The sequence below is a fragment of the Oryx dammah genome, unplaced genomic scaffold (genome assembly GCF_014754425.2).
Source record: "Oryx dammah isolate SB20612 unplaced genomic scaffold, SCBI_Odam_1.1 HiC_scaffold_6, whole genome shotgun sequence".
NCBI lineage: Eukaryota > Metazoa > Chordata > Mammalia > Artiodactyla > Bovidae > Oryx > Oryx dammah.
The window spans coordinates 16,851,324-16,876,398 of record NW_024070190.1 but is presented as its reverse complement, the minus strand read 5'-3'; the positions used below and the strand labels follow the sequence as shown (position 1 = coordinate 16,876,398).

General features: G+C 48.9%; 1 protein-coding gene across 2 annotated transcripts in view; it reads left to right on the top strand.

The window, feature by feature from the left end:
* Positions 1–10,465: 10,465 nt before the first annotated feature.
* The window catches only part of CUNH10orf71 (chromosome unknown C10orf71 homolog), a 50,259-nt gene continuing 35,649 nt past the window's right edge, over positions 10,466–25,075 (top strand). For both annotated transcript variants that reach the window (XM_040242850.1, XM_040242848.1), the window contains exon 1: positions 10,466–10,742. The gene's annotated coding sequence lies outside the window, so the exon portion shown is untranslated. The remainder of the gene's footprint in view (positions 10,743–25,075) is intronic.

The following is a 25,075-nucleotide window of genomic DNA, read 5'->3' as shown; positions in this document are numbered from 1 at the left end:
GAATTTTCCACCAGCCTGGACCATGAGGTGACCTTGAGGGCGAAAGCTATACACCAGGGTGTGAAGAAAAAGAGGGAATCCTGCCCTGCGATGTCACCATGGGATTGCCTTTCTAATGCTGGGGAGTCTGAATCCAGACTTCTTAAACCATCAAGACTTTTAATTTCTCTGCTTGATTGCATTTTAACTTAATCCAAAACCTTATGAATTACCTCAATGATTTTGAAAGGCGGACTAGAAAGATTCAGAGTTGACTGCTAAATTTTTCACTCCTCTGAAATTAGGGAATTGGGGGGCCTCTAGTAAAGTCGGGTAAACTTTTCCAGCACTGTGAACACACTCAGGTGTCCTGGAGTATGCTCTTGCCCCTACAGTGGGAAATGATGGCTAAAGACTGAGAATTAGGCTCAGTGTGTTCTTCATGACTTCTCTCTGCTGCCTGGGATTAAACAAAAAGTAGAAGTTTACCTTGGCCTGGGACTTCCCTGGTGGTCAAGTGGTTAAGAGTTTGTTTTGCAATGCAGGGGACACGGATGCAATCCCTAGTCTGGGGTGACCTCACATGCCACAGAGCAATTGAGCCCAAGCACTGCCACTACTGAGCTGGTGTGCTCCAGAGCCCGTGCGCCGTAGCTGCTGAAGCCTGCACACCACAAATAGAACCCATGAGCTGCAACGGAACGTCCCACATGATGCCACAACTAAAACTCAATGCAGGCAAACAAATAAATAATTTTTTTAAAACTAGCAGATAAGATTTACAAAAAGAAAAATCTGCTTAGGCTTAACCTTGTCGTGAAAGAAAAAGATGTTTAAACGCTCCCTTCAGCAGACTGCTTTTAGCTACAGAAGAATTCACCACCGTTAATTATGATGGTGATGATTTTACAATGCATAAAGTATACTATGTGGTTAAAGTATATAATTAAATAATTGTCATTTTTCATGATCACTTATGGATCATTCCAGGCTAATGAGCAGACTTAATTATGTCAAATTACACCTACCTTGCTTCCATGCCCATTGCCCAGGCGTTTACCTTCCTGGACCCTGGTATCCTCATCTGTAAGATGAGAGGTTTGAATGAGAGGCTCAAGGATCTGACAGCTGAAGGGTGGCTGTTCTGAGCCCTGGGAGAGAACAAGCCATTTCCCTTGGGTCATGGGATTAGACTTAGAAAACTGTGGAAGATCCTTACTACAATGCAGAGCCCTTTTTGTTTGCAATATTCAATGTGGTTTAAACGTCACATCTTACCCTTTTCTAGATTACGGCACACATGTGCTACATGGAAGTAAACAAAAGAGGCTTCTTGTGGTTGGAGGTGATCAGCTGCCTCTCCCCCATGCCTGCCTGCTGCCCCAGGCCCAAGGGGAACAAGACGCTGACGCTTTTGTAACCCACTCATGGCCCACCAGAAGTGCTGAATCCAAGGACTAGAAAATCAAGAAACGTAAACATTTTTAGTATATTTAGTTATCAAATTTACTCTTTGCTCTGGTTTTGCCTGCAATGCAAGCACAGAAGCTGAGACCCTGTAACAGTCTATCCAAAAGCAGCTCAAGGCAAGCTGCCTGAAACTCTTGGCTTTTGTATCCATGTGCTCTATCTTCTTTGCTTGTACCCCAGAACCAAGCAGCCCCTTGGGCTGAGCAAAGTTGTCAAGACATAGAGTGGACATCAGGGTCCAGCTTTCATTCTGGGGGTCCTCAGACTCAAGGCCAAGTTAATTTGATCTGCTGGAAAAGCCTCTGTTCTTCCTCTTGAGACCCAGTAACAAGATTCCCTAGTGACAATCTTCCACTCAAAGGCAGGGCTAGGAAAAGGCTTGAAAGAGAGAAAAACCTAGTTATCTCCTTTGGATGTTGAAAGATGAAGCTGATTTTGTTTGTACCTTGGGCCAGATGCTTATCACCCAATAACCTCCTTCACGGACTTCATTGTTCATGAGTAGAGGTAAGAGAGACTGGCCTGGGCTGGGATTTGGGAGTTAGAGGGACCTTTGTTCTAACTCTGCTGCTAAGTCGCTTCAGTCGTGTCCGACTCTGTGCGACCCCACAGATGGCAGCCCATCAGGCTCCGCCATCCCTGGGATTCTCTAGGCAAGAACACTCGAGTGGGTTGCCATTTCCTTCTCCAATGCAGGAAAGTGAAGTTGCTCAGTAAGTGTCCGACTCTTCATGACCCCATGGACTAAAGCCTACCAGGCTCCTCCATCCATGGGATTTTCCAGGCAAGAGTACTGGAGTGGGGTGCCATTGCCTTCTCCAGTTCTAACTCTAGTTCCTCCATTTACTTCACTTTCCAAGTCTTGTTTTTTTCTGTGTGAAAGGGAAATATTCCATCTAAATTAATAAATGTTTATTAAAAACCTACGATGTGTATATCCTGTGAAAACCATAATTGAAAGAGACACATGTACCCCGATATTCACTGCAGCACTGTTTACAACAGCCAGGACATAGACGCAACCTAAAGGTCCATAGACAAATAAATGGATAAAAAAGTTGTGGTACATATACCATGGGACATTACTTGGCCATAAAAAGAACACATTTGGGTCAGTCCTAAAGAGGTGGATGAACCTAGAACCTATTATTCAGAGTGAAATACGTCAGAAAGAGAAAGACAAATATCATATACTAATGCATGTATCTGGACTCTAGAAAGGCGGTCCTGATGAACCTGTTTGCAGGGGAGCAATGGAGACACAGACATAGAGGACAGACTCGTGTACACACGGGGGGAGAAGAGAGTGGGGTGACCCGAGAGAGTAGCACTAGTTCAGTTCCGTTCAGTTGCTCAGTTGTGTCCAGCTCTTTGCGACCCCATGAACCGCAGCACACCAGGCCTCCCTGTCCATCACCAACTCCCGGAGTTCACACAAACTCATGTCCATCGAGTCAGTGATGCCATCCAGCCATCTCATCCTCTGTCATCCCCTTCTCCTCCTGCCCCCAATCCCTTCCAGCATCAGAGTCTTTTCCAATAAATCAGCTCTTCACATGAGGTGGCCAAAGTACTGGAGTTTCAGCTTCAGCATCAGTCCATCCAATGAACACCCAGGACTGATCTCCTTTAGGATGGACTGGTTGGATCTCCTTGCAGTCCAAGGGACTCTCAAGAGTCTTCTCCAACACCACAGTTCAAAAGCATCAATTCTTCAGCGCTCAGCTTTCTGTATAGTCCACTCACATCCACGCATGACCACTGGAAAAACCATAGCCTTGACTAGATGGACCTTTGTTGACAAAGTAATGTCTCTGCTTTTCAATATGCTGTCTAGGTTGGTCATAACTTTCCTTCCAAGGAGTAAGTGTCTCAATTCCATGGCTGCAATCACCATCTGCAGTGATTTTGGAGCCCAGAAAAACAAAGTCAGCCACTGTTTCCACTGTTTCCCCATCTATTTCCCATGAAGTGATGGGACCAGATGCCATGATCTTTGTTTTCTGAATGTGGAGCTTTAAGCCAACTTTTCACTCTCCTCTTTCACTTTCATCAAGAGGCTTTTGAGTCCCTCTTCACTTTCTGCCATGAGGGTGGTGTCATCTGCATATCTGAGGTTATTGATATTTCTCCCGGCAATCTTGATTCCAGCTTGTGCTTCCTCCAGCCCAGCGTTTCTCATGATGTACTCTGCGTATTAGTTAAGTAAGCAGGGTGACAATATCCCGCTTTGACGCACTCCTTTTCCTGTTTGGAACCAGTCTGTTGAGATATGGATTACCGTATGTAAAATGGATAGCCGGTGGAAATCTGCTGTACGACACAGGGACCTCAACCCTGTGCTCCCTGACAGCCCAGAGGGGTGAGACAGGGTGGGAGATGGGACGGAAGGTCAAGGGAGGGGACATCTTAGGTGTACTAAGATTTATTCATGCTGATGTATGGCAGAAACCAACACAATCTTGTAAGGCAATTATTCTCCAATTAAAAATAAAAAATTTTTTTAATCCTATGATATGCCAGGTACTATGCTGGAGTCACAGGAAACGATGATGAGCAAAACAGCAGGGGAGGCTGCTGCACACTGCCAAGAAGCCCCAGGGAGGAAGGACCTGCCGCCCCAGCTGCTCGGGTGCCAGGAGCAGGGGTCCCTTCACAAGTCATGTCAGCACAGAGCTGCCAGGCACTAGGCCCCACCTTTCCCAGGGGGGCCGCCATGCAACGACTGATTGAAGCCAGAGAATGAAGACCTGGCCACCTCTCCCCAAGCAGGACACCTCGGGAGCCACTCCAGCCCCACAGCTCCCAGAAGTGTCAGACAAGATCAAAGTTTGAATCTCCTTCTTCCCATACCTGCTGCTAAGCCCTCCATTCTACAGGGTTGGTCCCAAGAGCCCTCCTTAATAGACATCCTGCCAGCTAACTCCCATCTCAGAGTCTGCTGCCTGACAAACCCAACCTGCAACAGAAACGACCTCCACTCTCTCAGGAAACCAACTTGGAGAAAGAAATGATACAGTGATTTTATGAGGACTCTTGAGAAAAGCAAGTGAGAGGTGTGTGAAAGCACTTTAGTAATCCAAAACTACCATTGAAGACATGGGCTTCTTTCTTTTTTTTAATGGCTTGAAGTGAGTTGAATTGCAATGTGAAAACCTTTCTCATTTCTTAGAAAGAAAGCCTCCCAATTCCCCTCCACTTCGCCATCTTCAAAGGCTCACTTCTCTATCCTCAAAGGCTCATTCTCAGTAGCCTGCAAGGGGTGACCCCTGACCCCGAGACAGGTGTGACATCACCCAGGGGGGCACTTCCGGTACTCCAAGGAAATTTCTTGGCTCCTGTCTGCCAAGGGCCTATCATTAGTGAAGCCCAATTTCAGAAGCTACAGAAGGGAGAGGGCCGCTTGACCCCGCGCCCAGCTGACAACTTTCCAAGTTCCCCAGTGCTGCAACTGACTCGGCAGAAGCAGAATCTTCGGCTCCAAACCACTAATGAACTCCTTCTAGCTCCAGGTTTAATTAGTTTTCATTGCAATATTAATGATCCTAACAAACCATTTCAACTTTCCTGTTGCACAGCTGGAATTCTTTTATTTGGCATTTGGTCTCTTTATAAGAAAATCCCTCACGCATCCTCCTCCCGGCCGGCCCCATCAAAAGGGAATAAGATCACATTCTTACTTTCCTTATCACTTTGGCCAACCCAGGGACAGTAGCTTTAATAATTTTGAAACTGGGAGCATTAAACACATCACAAACTGCCATACAAATAACATATAATATAACTCCAGGATTTTAATTACAGTGACTAATATATGTACCAATCTTAAAATCTCTATAGCACCATTAGGCCACATGCACGGACATTATTGGGAGGTTTAAAATTTGCACAAGGTATATCATTAGTTGATCCAAGACCTTCCAGATCTAGAGTTCTCGCTTGGGACTCAGAATTCATTTGTTGGGCACTTTGAACTTCTCAGCCAGAAGCAGCACTGTTTTCATTAGTGACTATGAAAAATGATTAGACATTGCTACCAGTTCATATTGGTTTGTGTTGAAGGTCGGCTTGCTGCATGGCTGAACAACTAGGCATTTGGTACTGGATTCCAATGGTTCTTTATTTTCTCTGCCTTTCCAAACAAGATCTTCCCTGGTGGCTCAGAGGTTAAAGCGTCTGCCTCCAATGCGGGAGACCCGGGTTCAATCCCTGGGGCAGGAAGATCCCCTGGAGAAGGAAATGGTAACCCACTCCAGTACTCTTGCCTGGAGAATCCCATGGACGGAGAAGCCTGGTAGGCTACAGTCCACAGGGTCACAAAGAGTCGGACACGACTGAGCGACTTCACTCACTTACTTCCTTCCAAAGAAGAGAGAAGCAACAGTTAACCAATCCGTGATAGAACTGTTTTCTGCCTGCTCCCAGAAATTCTCCAGCCCAGGCTTGATGGACTTTGATCTGGATTTATATGAGAACACACTGGATCTTTGCTACAGTGTTCTTCTAGCCAGAGATTTGGATTTGGGTGGACCTGCTGGGTGATGACTGATAGAAACTGAATGGAGAGTCCCAGTAGGCCTCTCCAAAGAAAGGCTAGCAGCCTGTGCTTCAAGTTCAAGGACACTCGGTAAACTCAAGTTCAGCTCAGCCAGCATCAGCCACCCAGGGGCTATGCTACATGGGGCAGCAGTGCTGAGCTTGTGGTGAGGGTCCAAGTTCCGAGATGTGGTCAGTGTGACTTGGTCCCGGTGGACTTCAGGGAGGGAATGAAGAGCAGGGAGGTAAACTGGCCAGAAATACAGAGCATAAGAAAGTGGAATTTATTCCAAGTACATAAAGGTTTATTTAACATTCAAAAATTAATCAACATAATTCATCATATCAATAGGCTAAAGAAGAAAAATCATATGATCATACTAATTGACACAGGAAAAAATTTGACAAGATATAACAACTATGTATGACAATTAGAAAAAGAAAAATCTCCAGTAAGCTAGGAAGAGGGGGTTTCCCAGGTGGCTCAGTGGTAAAGAATTTGCCTGCCAGTGCAGGAGACACAAGAGGCATGTGTTTGGTCCCTGGGTCAGAAAGATCCCCTAGAGAAAGAAATGGCAATCCACTCCAGTACTCCAGAGGAGCCTGGCAGCTTACAGTCCATGGAATCACAAAGTCAGACACACTGAGCTACTGAGCATGCACGCACAGAAGCTGGGAATAGAAAGGAACCACTTCACACAATAAAGAACATTTACAAAAGCCTACGACTACACACTTATAGTGAAAAATCAAACAAGGAGAGGGTGTCTGCTCTGACCACTCCTCTTCAACATAACTGAAGTTCTAACCACTACAATAAGGTAAGAGAAAGAAATGGCTTACAGATTGAAAATGAAGAAATAGAACTGTTATTATTTGCAGATGGCTTGGTTGTTTGCATAAAAAAATCCCAAGAAATTCACATACACAAAAAAAATAGAGTAAATGAGTTCAGCAAGATTCCAAAATATAACATCAACACACAAAAGTAAATTGCATTTCTACATGTACAAATGAACACCTTGAAACCAAAATTTAAAACACAATGCCATTGGTTATTGCTCCCAAAAAAATGAAATACTTAGGTATAAGTTTTACAAAACATGTATAGGATTGGTAAGCCAAAATTATAAAATGCTAAGGAAAGAAATCAAAGATCTAAATAAGAGTAACATATTATGTTTAGGGGTTGGAAGCCTCAACACAGCAATCTGGATTCTAGCCTCAGCTAGATCCATCTTGGTTGGACCCAGTACCTGGTCTCCCTCTCCCTGCGTGCCTGCATGCTAAGGCGCTCAGTCCTGTCCAACTCTTTGCAACCCAAAGGACTGTAGCCCGCCTGGCTCCTCTGTCCATGGGAGTCTCCAGGCAAGAATATTGGAGTGAGCTGCCATGCCCTTTTCACTCTCCATGCCTGATCCTTATTTCTTTACTTTGGTACCAATGTTGTGAAGGGAACTCACCTACTAAGAAGCATTGGAGGATGTGGCAGGCTTCCCTGCCCGAGGCATTCAGTCAGCCCAAGGGAAACATTTGCTAGGGATTTTAGGTTAAGTGATCCCAATAGAGACCAGTTAAAGGGCTGATGTAGGTAGCTGTATTGGGGAGGGATCCCAGGAATGTGAAGTGTAGGATCAGAGAAGAGGGCAGAGGAAACATAAGAGGTAACCCAAGGATACATTACGGGTTACCCACTGCTAAGGAGGACTGGTTCTCCACCTGAGCAGAAACTTCTGAAGAACTTTTTGAAATGCCTTTCAGACTTGTGCTCCTGGGACTCAGGTGGAGAATAGCTCGTCTTTTGGCTGTCCCCCTCCACAGGTCGGGGTGGTCCCAGGTACGCAGACTCCTACACTTTGGGACCACACCTGTGTGAGTGCTCAGTGGGTCCCCCGGCTGCTGCCACGTGCACTTGTCTCAGGAAGTCTGAGACAAGAAGTGAGAGGCACGTGTGTGGAGTCCAGGAGAAGGGATAGGGGTGGTTCCTGTAGAGCGTGTTTGTCACCCGTGGAGGTGGCAGTAACTAGAACAAGAATTGTGGACAGATGGGTGTGGTGCTCGAAAGATGTCCAGCAGCGTGGAAGGTGGGGGCGTACGGCCTGGAAGTTATCGACTGCCAAGGCCTCGTCCTTGCGCAGCCCAAGGCCTCTGGAGGGCAGGCACTGCACACCTCGGGCTCCAGCTGGTGAAGCCCCTCCTGTCCTCCCGCCCCTTATCTCGGGGCAGCGTGATGGCTCATCTTATCCGACATCCCCCAGGCTGGCAAGTCTGTGACAGGAAGAGCTCCCACTTGGACCAGAACACATAGTCACCCTCTGTGCTCTGCCTGGAGTCACTCACAAAAGCTTCACAGCTGAGAAAGCAAGGCCCAGAGAAGTGCAGTGATCTGCCCGAGGTCACACAGGCAGTTCAGTCCCCAACACTGGCTCCAGGGCTTGGGCTCTGGACCATGGCCTTTCTCTCCCCGTGGGAGTGCAGTCTGAGGATGCGATGTCCACTGCAAGGCTCCAGAAGAGGCTTGGCACAGTGTGGCGTGGTTGCGGGAAGTTCAAGGTGCCAGAGGAGCACGGAGAAGGACAGTGGGGGTCATGGGGAGCTTAAGGGCAGGCAGGGGAGGAGGAGAGAGGTAAAGAGAAGAGGGGGAGTAAGATGTGATGCAGAGAGAGATACTGAGGGGAGGAGGCAGGGAGGGGCCGCAGCTTGAGCAGGGCTCATGGGCGCTAGATCACAGTGCGGGAAAGAGGAGGGTGATCCCTGAGGCTGCCGTGTGCACGGGGCTGATGCGGAGGGGCTCCGATCCAGGCTCCAGCGGGGGTGAGAAATCGTCAACACGTTCTGGCTGGGAATGTGACAAAACCAGAGCCTCCCTGGCGTCGGCGGCTGTGGGAAGTGGGCCTGGAGCAGGCAGCCTGGGGCAGCGAGGGTGCTCAGGAAATGGCTGGAGCAAAGGTATGGCCCAAGCCAGGGCACACAAGGTCAAGACACCGCAGGACTAGGGGCCAGGGAGAGAGGAGGACGAGGTGGCGGAAGGTCCACGCTTCTGCACATGGTGGGTGGGCTTCCCAACCCCAAATCCAAACAACCATGTAATGGATGCCTACTGTGCGCCAGGCCCCGGGCCAGGCCCCTGAGATAGAATCCAGGTTTGTAATCACAACAGTGTTTCCAGATGGGTTTGTCCCTCTTCATTTTACCCAGGAAGCCTTGAGAAGTTCCTGTCGGAGGTAAGCAATGGCAGGGCCAGACCCTAGGGGTCTGTGGGACTCCAGAGTCTGCGTTCTTTCCATGCAGCGTGAAATTACACTCAGGTCATTTCACTCAGCAAAGAGCGTGAAACCGTGACAGCTGACCAGGGTCTGTGAGAGTCATAGTGGCCGAGAGCCAAGCTACAAATCACGCCACGTCACCACAAAAGCCAAAATAACCAGCGCCTATGTGCGGTCTGCTTACTCCAGCTGTCTTAGCTCAACCGGATCTATTGACAATTCAGTAATCCAGCCAATAGCTGGGCACTGACCCACACATTCAGCCGAGCCGGAGACAACACGAAGCTGTTCCTGAGCCCTCGGCTTTGCCGGGGAGAGCCCATCATCAAAGTCTCCTTCAGAAACAGCGGGGTTTACCTGGCCACAGGGGTGCCCCGACAGCAGAGCCAAAGACACCCCAAAGTCCGCATCTCTCTGTAAAAAGTCCCTTTTCTCGGGGTTCCTCATTTGACCCACCTGTTGATGGCCATCTCAGCAAATTTCATTCGTGACAATGAGCTGTAGTGGCTGAATGCTGGCCCCTGAAAGATATGTCTGTCTTAATCCTAAAACCTATGAATGTGGCCTTCTTTAGAAAAATGGTTCCTACAGGTGGAATTAAGGATTTTGTGCTAAGTAGAAAGTTTGGTAGCCCCCAAATCCAATGACCAATGTCCTTTATAAGAGAAATAGACATTTGAGACAGAGAGAAGCAGGCAACGCCACCACATGGGTTGAAGAGACGTGTCCACAAACCAAGGAATGAACAGGGCACTAGAAGCTAAAAGGGACGAGGAAGAAGCCTCCCCTAGAGCCTTCAGATAGAGCTACCCTGCCCACCCCGTGATTTCAGACTTCTGGCCTCCAGAACTGTGAGACAATGAATGTCTGTTGTTTAAGCCACCCTGTATGTGGTCATTTGTTTGGGCAGCCGCAGGAAAGTAGCCTCTGACTGTCCAGTGTGCGTTGCTATTTGCAGGAAAATCTGTGATCTCATCCTTCAGGCCCATGAGCCCGCCGGGTCCTGCTCTGCCCTTGGCTGGAAAGGGAATCCCGAGGTTGCATCTGCCTCTTGGGTGTGGAGCTCTGGGCTGGAGCAGGATGAGAAATGGGCCTATTTATAAACGAACAGAGCCAGAGGGCGGGAGCTGGGTCAGCCGAGGGCTTCACCAAGGTCACAGACCCAGTCCCTTGGGATGGAGGCATTGCAGAGAAGGGCCAGGCTCCAGAGGAAGCAGGGGGCGGGAGCGCTCAGGCCTCTCTGAGCGGTGGGGCCGTGGTCCATTTCTGAACAGCCTAACAGGAATGTCCAGCTGGCTTCCAAGTCAGATCTGGTGTCTCGGGCGAAGGGCAGGCCCAGCTGGGTGGGAGTGGATTCTTTCCCGCTGCCTCATTGCCTCTCCGAGAAAGGAAGTGTGAGTGCCCGGGGCAGGCGCCCTGCACGCAGCCCATGACTGTCTGTGGGCGGTTGTGTCCTCCACGCTTCTGCCACTCAAGGAGGCTGCTGCTATGGTGAGTAAGCCTCCGTGCTCCCCTCGCTTCTTGCTGTAAAGAGCACTCTCTCAGCAGGGCCAGGTTGGAGGGAATTAGCCGGGTGATATTTCAGTCCCAGGCTGTCTCACGGAGGGCAGAAAGCTGGGCAGTAGTGCCAAGGATGTGGGTGGATAGGGACTCTGCTGATTAGTGGCTGAGTGGGACCAGGGTCTACTCCCAGCGTGATCGGTGCTGGGCAGAGTTGTCCAGAGGAAGTCATAGCACACAGGCTGCCTTACCCAGCCCCTCCCACAGGCCTGGGCCTGGGAGATGCTCAGCTCCACAGCGCCAGAAGTCTTAAAAGCCAGCAGAAGGCTTCCCTCTACAGCAGGAACAGCTTCTGATCCAGCTAAGATGCCTACCTCAGCCACATCTGTGACCATATCATGTCTCTTGAGTCTTGTATGTCTTTAAGCACTTCTTCCTGTAAGAGCAAATTTCTGAGTAGTATCGCAGGAAGAAGAATGGGGCCAGATTTTTCCCCTGCTCGTGTTCTGAGCCACAAGCTTCAGGAAGCTCTGAATCTCAGCTGTGTCTTCTTCTCGCTGTGTTATCCTGGACAAGTCACTTGACCTCTCTGAGCCTCATCTCCTAGTCTGTAATGTGGACATAGCCCAGCCTATTTTGCTGAACTGCTGGGGAGGTTAGATGAGACAGTATGTGTGACGCTCCCATCTCCATCCACAGAGCCTGGGCTCATTTCCCAGGACTTTGGACATCTTTTCCGTTTAACCTTTCCCTCTGAGAAAGTCTGTTGGAGCTTCAGAGTTCCATCCACTCCAGCCAGGCATCTGGTCACGTGGAGTGATCAGCACAGCCCCATGCTGTCATGGGGACATTCATACCACCCACGAGGGACGTACAGGGCTCAGGTCCCTGCAGCCCACAGACTCCTCCTCTACCCCCCACCCCTGACTCTGGACTCTGGCCCAGCTGCGCATGGTCAGAACATTCAGATTCCAAGCCTGAAACGAAACCTGTATCCTTGTCATTCACCTGTCAAGCCCTGTCTTTCCTGCAGAAGCCTGCCTATGACCTTCTCAGGGTTAAGCTTATACTAAAGTAGAAACAGAGCCAGCATGTGGTAGGGATAGTCTGTGGAAAAGGACTCACTGCCTCCACTACGGAGCCAGGGGTGCTGGTCCCTGCTGCTGATGTGACCTTGGACAAGTCATTTTTTCCTTTCCGTTTCCTCGTCTTTAAAATGGGTATGTGCTGTGCTTAGTCACTCAGTTGTGTCCGACTCTTTGCAAACCCATGGACTCTAGCCCTCCAGGCTCCTCTATCCATGGGGATTCTCCCAGCAAGAATACTGGAGTGGGTTGCCATGCCCTCCTCCAGGGGATCTTCCCAACCCAGGGATAGAACCCAGGTCTCCCGCATTGCAGGCGGATTCTTTACTGTCTGAGCCAGCAGGGAAGCCCTAAAATGAGTATAATTTTATCTAAGTCTCAGAATGACTGTCGTTGATCGTCAACCACCTGGCCTTGCCCCTGTCGTGTATGAGGTACTCCCCCTCCTCTTGCCCTGAGCCCCAGTTTGCATGAGGACAGCAGTTGGCTCACTCCCCAGGTACAGAAGCAGGCTGGCTCAGGGAGGGCCCAAGACCCAGGAGACCCAAGGAATAATAAGGGGCATGACCTCCCCTTCCTGGGTGCTGACAGTCCTCGCAGAGGCTCACCAGAGGGATCTTGCCCCCAAGAGGGGGATTACTAGGGCGACTACTCAGGCCCACAGCAGGAAATGGGGATGAGTCAACTCAGGACCCCTGAGAGAAGCCTTCTCTGACTTCATATCCATTCCCAGGAAACCCGCAAACCGTTCTTTTGTGTTAATCAGATTTGCAAAGCTGTGGACAACATGGCAACATCACCTTTAGGAAACTCACTTGAGCCTCTTAGCTGCTCTGGCCACAAGGGGAGGTCAAGGGTGCTGTAGGGAGTTGTGTCCCGCAGGCTGCAGTGAGGGGGCAGGGCAGACCTGCTTGAGGGTCTCCTCGGGAAAGGCAAGACGCTGAGGGTGGTCGCTGGGTCCACCAGCACTGTTGAAACCTGTAGCATCTGATAGAGCGGACGCTGGGCTCAGACAGCAGGAGACCCTCAGGGCAGACGGCCGGCACCGGCCTCACTGCGAGCCAGCTCCCTTCTCTCCCGCCCGACTGGCAGGGACAGATCAGACGATGGGGTCTGTGGGGCCTGTCCCCAACGGCGACTGGGCCTGGCAAGTACAGAGAGGAGAGAGCCAGGGTCCTCAGACAAGGAGGCCATTAAAACCAAACGTTTAAAATATGACTCCATGTATATAAAAAGATATTCAGGCGAATTAAATGCATTTAGGCCAGATGCCTGGGACAGAATCCCAGCTCCACTGCCTGGAAGCCCTGTGACCCTGGGCTTCTTTAAGCCCTGGTTTCCTGGCTTCTGTGGACTGGATGGTGGCCCCCAAAAGATATGTCAACATCCTAACCCCAGAACTTGGGACTGTGACCTTATTTGGAAGGATCTCTGCAGACATAATGAAGTTAAGAATCTAGAGATGAGGAGATCGTGCTAATTACCCAGGGGAGCCCTAAATCCAGGGACAAAGTCTCTGACAAGTCTTCTTTTAGAAGCACTTGGAGGAGACAGTCAGACACACAGAAAAGAGAAGGCCGTGTGAAGACAGAAGCAGAGATTGGAGTGATGCGGCCACAAGCCCAGAGCACCTGGAGCCGCCAGAGGCTGGCCAGGGACTTGAAGGCAGCTCAGCCCTGCCAGCACCTGGAGCCCAGATTTCTGTCCTCCAGAACTGTGAGTGAAGAAATATCTATTAACCCTCTCTCACCGCCGGCTTGTTACAGTGGCCACAGGAAGATTCTTCAAAGAAGGAAGGTAAAGATCTGACAAGAGAGGGTCGACATAGATTGTGTGCGTTGTTACGTGCGATAAGCATCGTGCGCAGCCACGCAAAGAAACTGTGGACAGTCATTAAGGATGAAGCTGGCGTTGGGAATATCAAGCCGGAAAAGCAGAGCACCAGAATATTAATTTGTAAATGTTTAGGAATCGAATTTTGTTTTTAAAAGTATGCCAAAAAAGGGAAAATAATGATCATCTCCAGGCCATATTATACCATTTCCTTTATTTTCTTCTTTGCTATTTTCTATATTTTCCAAATTTCATCCCAGTGAGTACATGCAGGGTACTGTGCTGAGTCACTTCAGTCGTATCTGACTCTTTGCCACCCCGTGAACTGTAGCCCACCAGGCTCCTCTGTCCATGGGATTCTCCAGGCAAGAATACTGGAGTGGGTTGCCATTCCCTTCTCCAGGGGATCTTCCTGGAACCCACCTCCCTTAAGTCTCCTGCCTTGAAAAGCAGCTTCTTTACCATTAGTGCCCCACCCCGGGAAGCCCCTCAATGAGTATTACTTTTACTGTCAGAAAATAAAGAGCCATTCTAAAATTTTCTTCCGCAAATGTGACTTAGTTGTGCAAAAGCCCCCGAATGCCCACTTTCTTTACACCTATAACCTCATGAGAACAACAGCCCCACCATAAACTCACCTGTGATTCCATTTTGTAGGTGAAAAAACTATGCTTCAAGAGGTAAACAGTGACTGCAGAGCCAGCCTATGGCCAGAGTTGGGAAAGGAACGCAGTTGACCGGTCTTCTGAGCGTTGTGTGAGAAGCCACACTCCCCTAACCCATAGAGACAGCCACTGCTCTGCACTCACCTCCCTCTCATGACCACAGCCAGGATCTGGCCTGTCCTTCAAGTCAGAATGACTGATCAAAGTCTCAAGTGCCCTCCAGGCAGAGATAAATAACAGAGAGCTAGATCCTGGGATTCCGGTTTCGTATTTTTAAATGGAAGGAGAGATAAATCATTTCTGCTAACTGTTTTTACCTGGCTGCAGGAAATGATGCATCACCATCTTTTAAAAGAAAATTAAGCCTTTAATTCCATGGCACATGTAATAAAATGATACTTCAGCTCTCTGCCTTGAATATATGGCCCGTCGTGTCCTAATTTACTATTTCAATGCTGCCTGGAATGTCCTGGAGTTATTAATGTGGCAATATATTCAAGCACCTAACCTGGCCTTCAAATGCTGTTCAAGTGCTCAGTTAACACAATGGATGGCCAGGCGGGAACCAAAGGGGTCATATCGAGAGGTAGGCCGTGCGGGTGGGGTGCACGGCTGACCCTGCTGTAGAGAGCTACTGTGGGCCAGAGCCCCATTCTCTTCCTCTTGGAGGTGGAGATTATGAAGCCTCCTTTACAGGTGCAAGGGGCCAGGTACAGATCTGTGCCTGAGCCCCCAGCTGCGCCCAGTGCCCCCAATGCCACTCTCTTTATTCTGAGTCTCTCATGGTCCACAGGAGAGCTGTGGTGCTTCCACACGCATACCAATGCTTAGTATGTGTGCACAAGCTCACACGTGGGGCAATTCATCCCAAGACTGAGCAGGCACATCCCACTGCACTTAGAAGAACAGGCCTTTATGACCAGGGAACTGCCCAGTGATCCATGCAAAGATATACTGGGGTGAAGTTTCAATGTAAGACAAAGGGCAGGGCCTGGGGGCTCCAAGGCCCACGCTGTTCACCTTGTGCGCCTCGCTCCTCTCCTGTGAGTGTGTGATGTTGACCATGTGCTAACGTCAGCTGCCCTCACAAGCCCTCCCCACTGGCACGTGGAGCAGCCACTGCACACAAGCGTCTGGATGGGACCACTTGAGTGAGAACGCTCTTGTTCTGCAGAAACTCCCAGATGGGCTCAAAAGACACTGCTGGGGTCTTTGGGGTCAGGGACTTCAGGTCTTTCAGTGGGCCCCTCAGCAGGAGCGCCAGACCCCCTGGGAGGTTCAGTGCAGCCCCACATCCTCTCCAGGGTAAATCTGTCATCTGTTTCAGAGACAGAGAGTTGGGACAGTTCATTTAGCTTTTAGCAAACTCATAAGGGGAATAATTGCAGTCCTCTGTCTAGAGAGGAAGATATGCATGAAATTCTCCAGTGTGGACCAGATCCCTCAGCAGTGGGCAAAAACCAAGCTCCCTCTGATACTCAGAGCTGGAGGACTGAGGGAGAGATGACAGCTATAGCTGAGACTAATTTTCTGGAGGAATCAGGATGCTGGGACAACGAGACAAGTGAGTTGAGCAAACTATTTAGACAAGAGTAGCACCTCTCTTGGACTTCCCTGGGGGCTCAGACAGTAAAGAATCCACCTGCAATGAGGGAGACCTGGGTTCGATCCTTGGGTTGGGAAGACCCTGGAGGAGGTCATGGCAACCCGCTCCAGGATGCTTGCCTGGAGAATCCCATGGACAGAGGAGCCTGGCGGGCTGCAGTCCATGGGGTCGCAGAATCGGACACAATTGAACGACTAAGAACGACACAGCACAGCACCTCTGTCTTGTAAGACTGCTGTGATTACTAAAATGATTCGCTCATGCGGTCAGTCACACAGACGCGCTCCTGTTAGTGGTGGAAACCAGCCCACTGCACAGTGGCTTCCTAAAGCTTACGCTGCTCCATCTGTGGCAGACAGTGTGAGTGAGCACTCGACGCCGGGAGTCCTGCTGGGGTCTCCTCTTCCACATCACTCATATTCAAGTGCCCAGAGCCAAATTCTACCCCAACTAACCTCCCCACTCTCCCCTCTTCTCTGACCTTCCAGGCCAACTTCTCCCCTCTGAACACCTACAATGTCCTTCGACTGGCCCTTCCCCATCTCATCCTACCACGTTCCCTTTTCCATGCTGCAGTCAGAGAAATCTTTCTTAAATTTATTTATTTTTTTCATTGAAGTATAGTTGATGTATATTATATATATATATAGTATATTATATAAAGTAATTCACAATTTTAAAGGATATACTCTATTTATAGCTACTATAACATACTGGCTACATTGCCCGTGTTGCACAATACATCCCTGTAGCTTATTTGACGCCTCAGCTTGTGCCTCTTAATCCTCTGCCCCTACATTGCCGCGCCCCCCCCCCGCCCACTGTAACCGCTAGTCTATTCTCTATGCCTGTGAGTCTCCTTTTTGGTGATATTCACCAGTTTATTGTATTTTTTATATTCTACAGATAAGTGGTACCGTACAGGGCTTGTCTTTCTCTGTCTGACTTATCTCACTTAGCATAATACCCTCCAAGTGCATTCATGTTGCTGCAGATGGTAAGGTTTCGTTTTTTGTTGCTGAGCAGTATTCCAGTGCGTGTGTGTATATATATATGCCACTTCTTTATCCACTCACCTGTTGATGGACACCTACCTTGCTTCCATATCTTAGCAATTGTACATAATGCTGCTATGAAACTTCTTCAGATGTTTATCAGATCCTATTGGCCCTGTGACTAAACCCACCATTGGCTTCTTATAACACTGAGTAAAACGCAAACTCCATGTCCCTGGCCAGCAAGGCTCCACATGGCCTCGTCCTGTCTCCTCCCTTCTCTCATCTAGAAATCCCCACCCTCAAGCCCCAAGTGTAAGTTCCATGAAAGCAGAGATCCTGTCTTGTTCACAGCTGTATCCCATTGCCTGACCCATAGTATTTACAAAACAAACGCTTCTAGAATAAATGGAAGATTCAAAGCCAGACACACTACCTGCAGTGCACTGTACCACTGGATAGGGGGAAATAGACACTATAAAAATTAACCCCTTCAGTTAAGCAAATTTCAGTCCCTCCTCCTAAACCGGGAGCCTGTGGAGCTCAGAAGGTTGGAGAAAAAGTTTGAACACACCCAGCCTGTATCTCCAAGGGGCCAAGGCAGCCCTGGGAGAAAGTGACCCTACAGGAACCACTGTATTCAGCTGCACAGGCTAAGGGTGGCACAAATCCAGGGATGGCGCTGAGACAGAGTGATGCGCCCAGGGTTTTCAGACGGATCGGTGCAGCAGTCCTGGGCCCCTGACCTGCTCCATCAGGACTGAGCCCCCTTTGAGTTCCCTCCCTCAGCCCTGCCCCTCTATCCGCAGCTGGCCTCCTCCATAAGAATTCGCAGACCAATAAAGCAGAGAACAGTACAGGTGATGTGGGTGAAAAGGGAGGATGGCATCTCAGATGCGTGTCTTTCTGTCTCTGCTGTATCCTGTCTGTGTGTCCTTGAACTCATTATTTTTTGGAGCTTCAAGCTCCCAGCACACAGCGACGCTTAGAACAGTTTGTCTGGGCCGAACCAGACACCTGCATGGCAGGGCTGATGGAGAGATGGCAAAGCCTGTATCGTGTGGCAGAGTCTAGTTCCACCAGAGTCAGGACCTTCAGCAGAAAGCACTTTCTTGTTTTCCTTTCTTCGCTGTAACAGCGAGCATGAGGTTACCATGACTCTTTCCTACACATGAGGCCACTGTGGCTCAGAGGTTCAACGGTTGCCCAAGTGCCCACACTGCCGGCGATGAGCCAGTGACTTACCCTGGCCCTAAAGATGGGCCCGACAGCTCCTGTGAGGCAGCCGTGTTCCCAAGGCTGTTGGGCATAGGAACCCAAGACTCGGGTCTCGAGGACTCAGCGCGCTGCCATGCTCAGATCTGCAGGTCCAGGCGCTCTCTGCCCCCATCCGACTTCCCCTGCCTTCTAGTCGGCCCTATGGGGTCTGTCCCTGGGTCTACAGTTTAAGGGGAGGAGGGGAGGACTTCTGAAAACAAAATCCCTGCCCCCCATAACTGAGTTTAACCGAGAAGTTCCAGTCTGAAAACTTTGGACACGCTCCTGACAGTCCCGATGACAGCCCAGCTGGGAGGGCGGCTATATTTAGCCACATGCTTGACCTACCATGTTATCGGGAGCAGAACCAAAAGGCTGGGGAGGGAGGTAGCAGAGAGAGCCTCCACCCCGCACTGCCCCAGCCGCGCAGCCTTAATGATCTGCTCAGCAAAGTTTCCTCTTTCTGAACACGTTTTCCCCAATGCTGGGGAGATTTGTGACTTGCCCAGTGCTTTGGGCCTGGAGGTAGAGGCCAAAAGCAATCAGCTCCGTTTGCAGCAGGAGGAATTTCTGCACAAGGTAGTTAAAAAGCATGTTGGTTGTGGGTTACAAAGCCAAGCTTTCCTCCTGCATCCCCGGGTGCCTGCAACAATAGGAGGGAGTCTGTGCAGACAGTGCTTGGGCCCGGGGAAGGGGGACTGAACTGTCAGCAGGTGAATCTTCATCCCACATAATCGTGCTCCCCACCTCGTGGAGCTTCGGAAAAGAGCAAATGAAGCATAACGTGAAAAGCACACAGCGCAGCAAGTGCTGTGCCTCCCTCTCCTCTTCCCTTGATCCTCACAACCCAACGAGCTAATATTTAGCCGATGTATCCCCATTCTACAGACGAAGAAACTGAACGGAACACGCAGAGAAGAACACGTTGCCTAAATGCTCAACGGGGGACTCAGCAATAGTTGTGTGGCAGACACATCGGTATTTCCCATCTCTGAATTTGACCTGTGTGTTCAATGGTCCAAGGAAATCAAGGCTGGGGGCAGGTGTGATGGTGCTTACTCCCCAGAAGCAGTCTTACCTCTGCTCTTTGAAGCGTCACAAAATTGGCTGGAAGCTGCTCCCGTCAGCAGCACTGCACGAGGCTGCTGAAAGCACTTTTAGCACCTGATTAAAAAGGAGCCTTATTTTCCTGAGCAATTACCAGGCTCGACTCTCATGATCTCATCCCAAAGACAAGGAGAAAAATGATGCGAGGCTGGCCTCAAGACACTCACCCCACAGAACACTAAATGGCCTGGCCTCACCCATGTGTGGGGTATGCCAGGCACAGCATGGGCAGCAATGTCCACAGCTGCAGGGCAGCAAGCAGGGCTCGCCACAGGGGTGGGCTCTGTCCTTTCCAGCTCCAGTGGAGACACTGCGCTGGCCTGCATCCGGCTGCGACCTGACTCCTGGGGCGTCTGGGGGTGAAGCCGAAAGAAGAAAGGAACTTGCCTTTCTTGAAGTTCTCCTGTGGGAAGGTTATCCCTTTTATATCCCCAAACAGCTGTTCCTGGGAGCCTTATAGTCTCGAGATATATATTAAAGAAAGCAGAGACGTGGGAGGTAACTTTGTGCCCAAAAGCACACAGCCAATATTTTAGAGAAAAAAATGGATTCAAATCCATGCAGAGCTCTAAACAGCCCCTTGCATTACACCGTGCTGTCTCGTAGCACCCCTGGGCTGCCTTAAAGAGTGGCTTGGGCCCTGCGCTCACCTAGGCTTCCTCCCTCTGCTCCCAGTGTGGGTAACAGGAAGGCTGCCTCGCCCTGTGCATAGCTGAGAATTCCTGCCCCATTTGCCCTGTAATTGTGTCACCCCAAGGGCACTGTACACCTGGTCTAAGTTATTACCAAGGTTGTCTCTTACAGCCCATAGTAGCAAGGAGCCATAAAAAGCAAATACCCTATGCTGCCAAAGACGTGGTCAAACAGGCAGGCTTACTCATCACTGGTAGCAGTGGAAAGCAATTTGGCAAGATGTATGCGTACAGGGCTTGATAATGTGAATCTCTTCAATCCAATAATCACACATCTGCAAATACATCTTGAGACAATAAATCCAAATAAAAAATCTTACCTATAAACATCTTCATTGTAGCATTTCCTAAGCAGCCAAATACATTGGAATTCCATAATTTGGAATATTAAGCCGTTTGAAATAATATTTTAATTGCAAATATTATTTTAAAATAATATTTGGATTGCAAGGACTACATTGTCAAAATGGCCACACAACCCAAAGCAATCCCAGGTTCTATGTAATCCCTATCAAATTACCCATGACATCTTTCGCAGAACTGGAATAAATAATTCTAAAAATTATATGGAGTCACAGAAGATTCCAAATTGCCAAAGCAATCCTGAGGAAAATGAACAAAGCCGGAGACAGAATCTTCCCAGACTTCAGAAAATACTGGGAATCGATAGTGATCAAAACAACGTGCTATTGACACAAAAGCAGGCGTAAGGATCAATGGAACAGAACAGAGAGCCTGAGAATAAGCCCACATGCCTACGGTCAATTAACCTCCAACAGAGGAGGCAAGAATGAAAGGTGGAGAAAAGACAATGTCTTCACCAAGTGGTGTTGGGAAGGCTGGACAGCTACACGCAAATCAATGAAGTGAGAGCACCATACACACAGCACAAAAATAAACCGCAAACGGCTTAAAGACTCACATATAAGACAGGACACTATAAAACTCCTTGAAGAGAGCACAGGCAAGCATTCTCTGACATAAACAATAGCAATGCTCTCTTAGGTCAGTCTCCCAAAGCATTAGAAATAAAAAGCAAAAATAAACAAGTGGGACCTAATCAAACATAAACTTTTGTACAGTAAAGGAAACCATAAATAAGATGCAAAAACAGTCTATGGACTGAGAGAAAATATTCACAAATGATGTGACTGAACAAATATATAAACAGCTCATACAACTCAAACAACAACAACAAAAAAAAACCAACAAATAAAAAATCAAATTGAAAAAAAGGGCAGAAGACTTAAATAGACATTTTCCCAAAGAAGACGTACAGATGGCAAACACACACAGGAGAAGATGCTCAGCATCACTAATTATTAGAGAGATGCAAATTAAAACCACAGGGAGGTATCACCTTACACAGCAGTCAGAACGGCCCTCATTGCAAAGCCCACAAGCCATGCACGCTGGGCAGGATGTGGTGAAAAGGGAGCCATCCAACACTATTGGTGGGAAGGCAAACTGGTGCAGCCACTGTGGACAACAGCATGGAGGGTCCTTAAAAAGCTAGAGTTACCACACGATCCAGCAATCCCACTTCCGGGCACACACCTGGGAACAAACTCTAATCTGGAAAGATACATGCACCCCAATTGTACGCGCGGCACCGTCTACAATAGCCAAGAAACGGAAGCAACCTAAATGTCCATCAACAGATGGACGGATAAAGAAGATGTGGTCCATACATTCAGTGCAGCCTACTCAGCCGTAAAAAAGGAATGAAATGATGCCGTTTCAGCAACATGGACACTCCTAGGGATTACCATGTTGAGTAAGTCAAACAAAGAAAGTATCAAATGATACCACTTATAGTTGGAATCTAAACTATGATACAAATGGTCTTATTTTCAAAACAGAAACAGACTCACAGAGAAAACAAACTGTGGTTACCAAAGGGAGAAGGGGAGGAAGGATAAGTTAGGAGTTTGGGATCAGCTGATACAGACTACTATGTATAAAATATAATATTCAAGCAACAAGGTCCTACCATATAACAGGTAACTATATTCAGTATCTTGCAATAACATAAATCAAATATAATCTGAGAAAGAACTATAATCTGTGTCTATCATAATCACTTTGCTGTACACCACAATCGAGCACTGTATTGTGAATCAGCTATACTTCAACAAAAAATGCTTCAGAAGAATTCATAATATGGAAAAAAAGCTTTTGTTACAAAGTTTAATGGCAAAAGAAAGTTAAGAAATTGTCCAGATGGTATGATCACAATTATGTCCAAAAAGAAAAAGTGAGTGAATAAATAGGACATGGGACTTATGGGTAGAGGGTGGTTTTTACTTTTGTTTTTAACAGACTTCATTTTTAAGAGTAGTTTTCTTTCAGTTCATACCAAGATTGAGTAAAAGGTCTAGGAATCTCTCATATACCCCTACACAACACAGGCACAGCTCCCCCATGTCAACCTCCCTGAGTGGGTTTTTTCCCCTACTTTCTTTCCCCCACTCCTAAATTGTCAGATTGTCTATAATGAGAAAAATAAATTCTGTTAGGAAGGAAGGAAATACAAGAGGAAGTGAGGGCAGGAGGAAAGGTGAGAAGAAGGAGCCCTCATCCCAAAGGGAGAATGCAGACGGCTTCTTAGCCCTTTCAGTTTCCAATACACCTTTTAATTGCACCAGCTGTTGGAATTCCTCACCATTTTAAGTTTGTGGCATCATTTCCCCTTTCCACATACTGCTCACAGACCATTTTAAGGCTTTCTCATCCCCGAAACCATCCCTCAAACACCAAATTCAAGCCAGTCTCTGATGGATGCCTCCTCAGCTCATTCTCTGCTTCCTTGCACCTTAGGCAACTTTTCCTATAGAAGCTGAGCACCAAGGGACCAGCAGCCTGGGAGCCTGGGCAGAGATTCTCTGGCTTTACCACGTACACTCACACACATACAGCTCCCTGGTGATGGCGAAAATACGACCTGCAATTCCCACCTCCTGCCAGCAGGGAGCTCTGAAATGCTGGGCCTGGGTGGGGGTCAGGCCCGAGTGTGCATCTCAGGGCCTCCAGTACCCAGAACCATAGAAGCAGAGGCATTGAAGGAGTGAGGGAATGCCTCTGTAAGTCCCGTTTCGGGCACTCTTTGACCTTTGAATTGAGACTAGGTTTTTCCAGGCAGCGATGGTGGAGTTTAAGTGTCAGTCACTCAGTCGTGTTCAACTCTTTGCAACCCCATGGACTGTAACCCGCCAGGCTTCTCTGTCCATGGAATTTTCCAGGCAAGAACAATGGAGTGGGCATCCATTCCCTTCTCCAAAGGATCTTCCTGACTCAGGGATCAAACCTGGGTCTCCTGTATTGCAGGCAGATTCTTCACCATCTGTGCCGCGAGGGAAGCACTTGGTCATAGAAGTTCACGTATCGATGCCAGGTACACATTTACAGTGGTGTTTCCTTCACTGTCCCCTTAGTACTTTTATTCATTTATTTACTCTTCACTATACAAATAATGCTCAGGCACAGAGTCCAGGTAGAATCCAGAGAGCCCAGCCTACAGGCTCTCCCTGGGCCAGCTCACAACCCAGCAGGTCCTTTTAGGGAGAAGCGGCCCAGGGTGGGGAACCACAGAAGATGGAAAGGGAGAGCCCGGGAGACAAGAAGCCTGGACTTTCCATAGGCTGTTCTGGAGCAGTGGGACTGCACAGATGGAGGAAGCTCCCTTGGGACCTTGTCTGGGGACTGACTTCCAGGAGGCCTGAGGCTGTGTGTGCTTCCCTTGGCGGCCCCCATGCTAGCACAGAGACCCAGCCTGTGCTGAGTGTGACCTGGCAGTGCGTGTGTGTGAGTGCTCAGCTGCTTCAGTCGGGTCCGACCCTTTGCGACCCCATGGACTATAGCCTGCCGGGCTCCTCTGTCCGTGAAATTCTCCAGTCAAGAATACTGGAGTGGGTTGCCACGCTCTCCTCCAGGGGATCTTCCTGACCCAGGGATTGAACCAGCCTCTCCTGCATTGCAGTCAGTTTCTTTACCCAGTGAGCCACCCGGGAAGCCTGACCTGGCAAGCAGGGGCTAATTTTACATGAAGCACAAAAGAGCAGCAGAGTCTGGGCCTGGGGCTGAGTTACATGTGCACAGGAAGTTGCCCACACCTATTGCCCCAGAGGCACCCAGAGCGGGCCACAGCCCTGCTTGCCCTCGGCTCTGAGACGCCTCGTGTGGGGTGGACAGCTCCTCTGCACGCACACCCATCTCCTCTCCAAGCCAGCAATGGATTGTTTTCATTTCACTCCAATTGAACTGCGAGACTAAACTGGGCCCAATTTCTGATCAGCGTCATTTCTCTCAGGCTTGCTCAGGGAAGACAAAATCCATTAAACTCCTGCCTGCTCCCCTATGAGAAGCGCTGAGCTCCCCATGGCAGCAAGATGGCAGCTCTGGAGGAGAGAGACTCATTTTATGTGGATCAGTGGCTGGCTTATTGTAGGTGCTTAATAAATATTCAATCATAACAATCTTAATTACTGGATTACATCATGTCTGTCTTAGGGTAGGATATAAATAAATAATGCCATAATAATAGTGTGCCTCTAAAGGAGGGCTGCTCGGTTTGAGTTCCCACTTAGACGCAGGCGGTTTTAATAAATTTGGGTGGATTTCATATTTCATGAAGACATATCTGCTCACAGCAGGTAAATGTTCCTGAAGATAAGCCTTATTTAGTATTAATGCTGGCAGAACGCTTCCTAGTTTACGTGTTCTTCAAGGCTTAATTCAGCTCAACATGACACCCAGTTCTCTGAGTGTCTGAGGGTGTCCATTGGCAAGGAGGATGATGGGCAGGGTGTTCAGGGTCCGGCCTCCCAGCTGGCTTTGGGGGAAACCATCCCTCTCCAGCACACCCTAAGCCATCCCCTGCTCAGAATGGAGTTGCAAACAGTCCTGGCAGGTATGAAGATGATGAAGTTAGCTGGTGGCCAGCAGGAGGGCACATGCCTCGTCTGGAGGGGCAGCCCTGCACATCCCGCCACCCAGCGGTGCCCGACCTCCCACGTGAAAAGGAGTCAGAGATGCCACTGTCAAACCCCGCCTCCCAAATCTCCCAGGCTTTAAAGGCTGCTAAC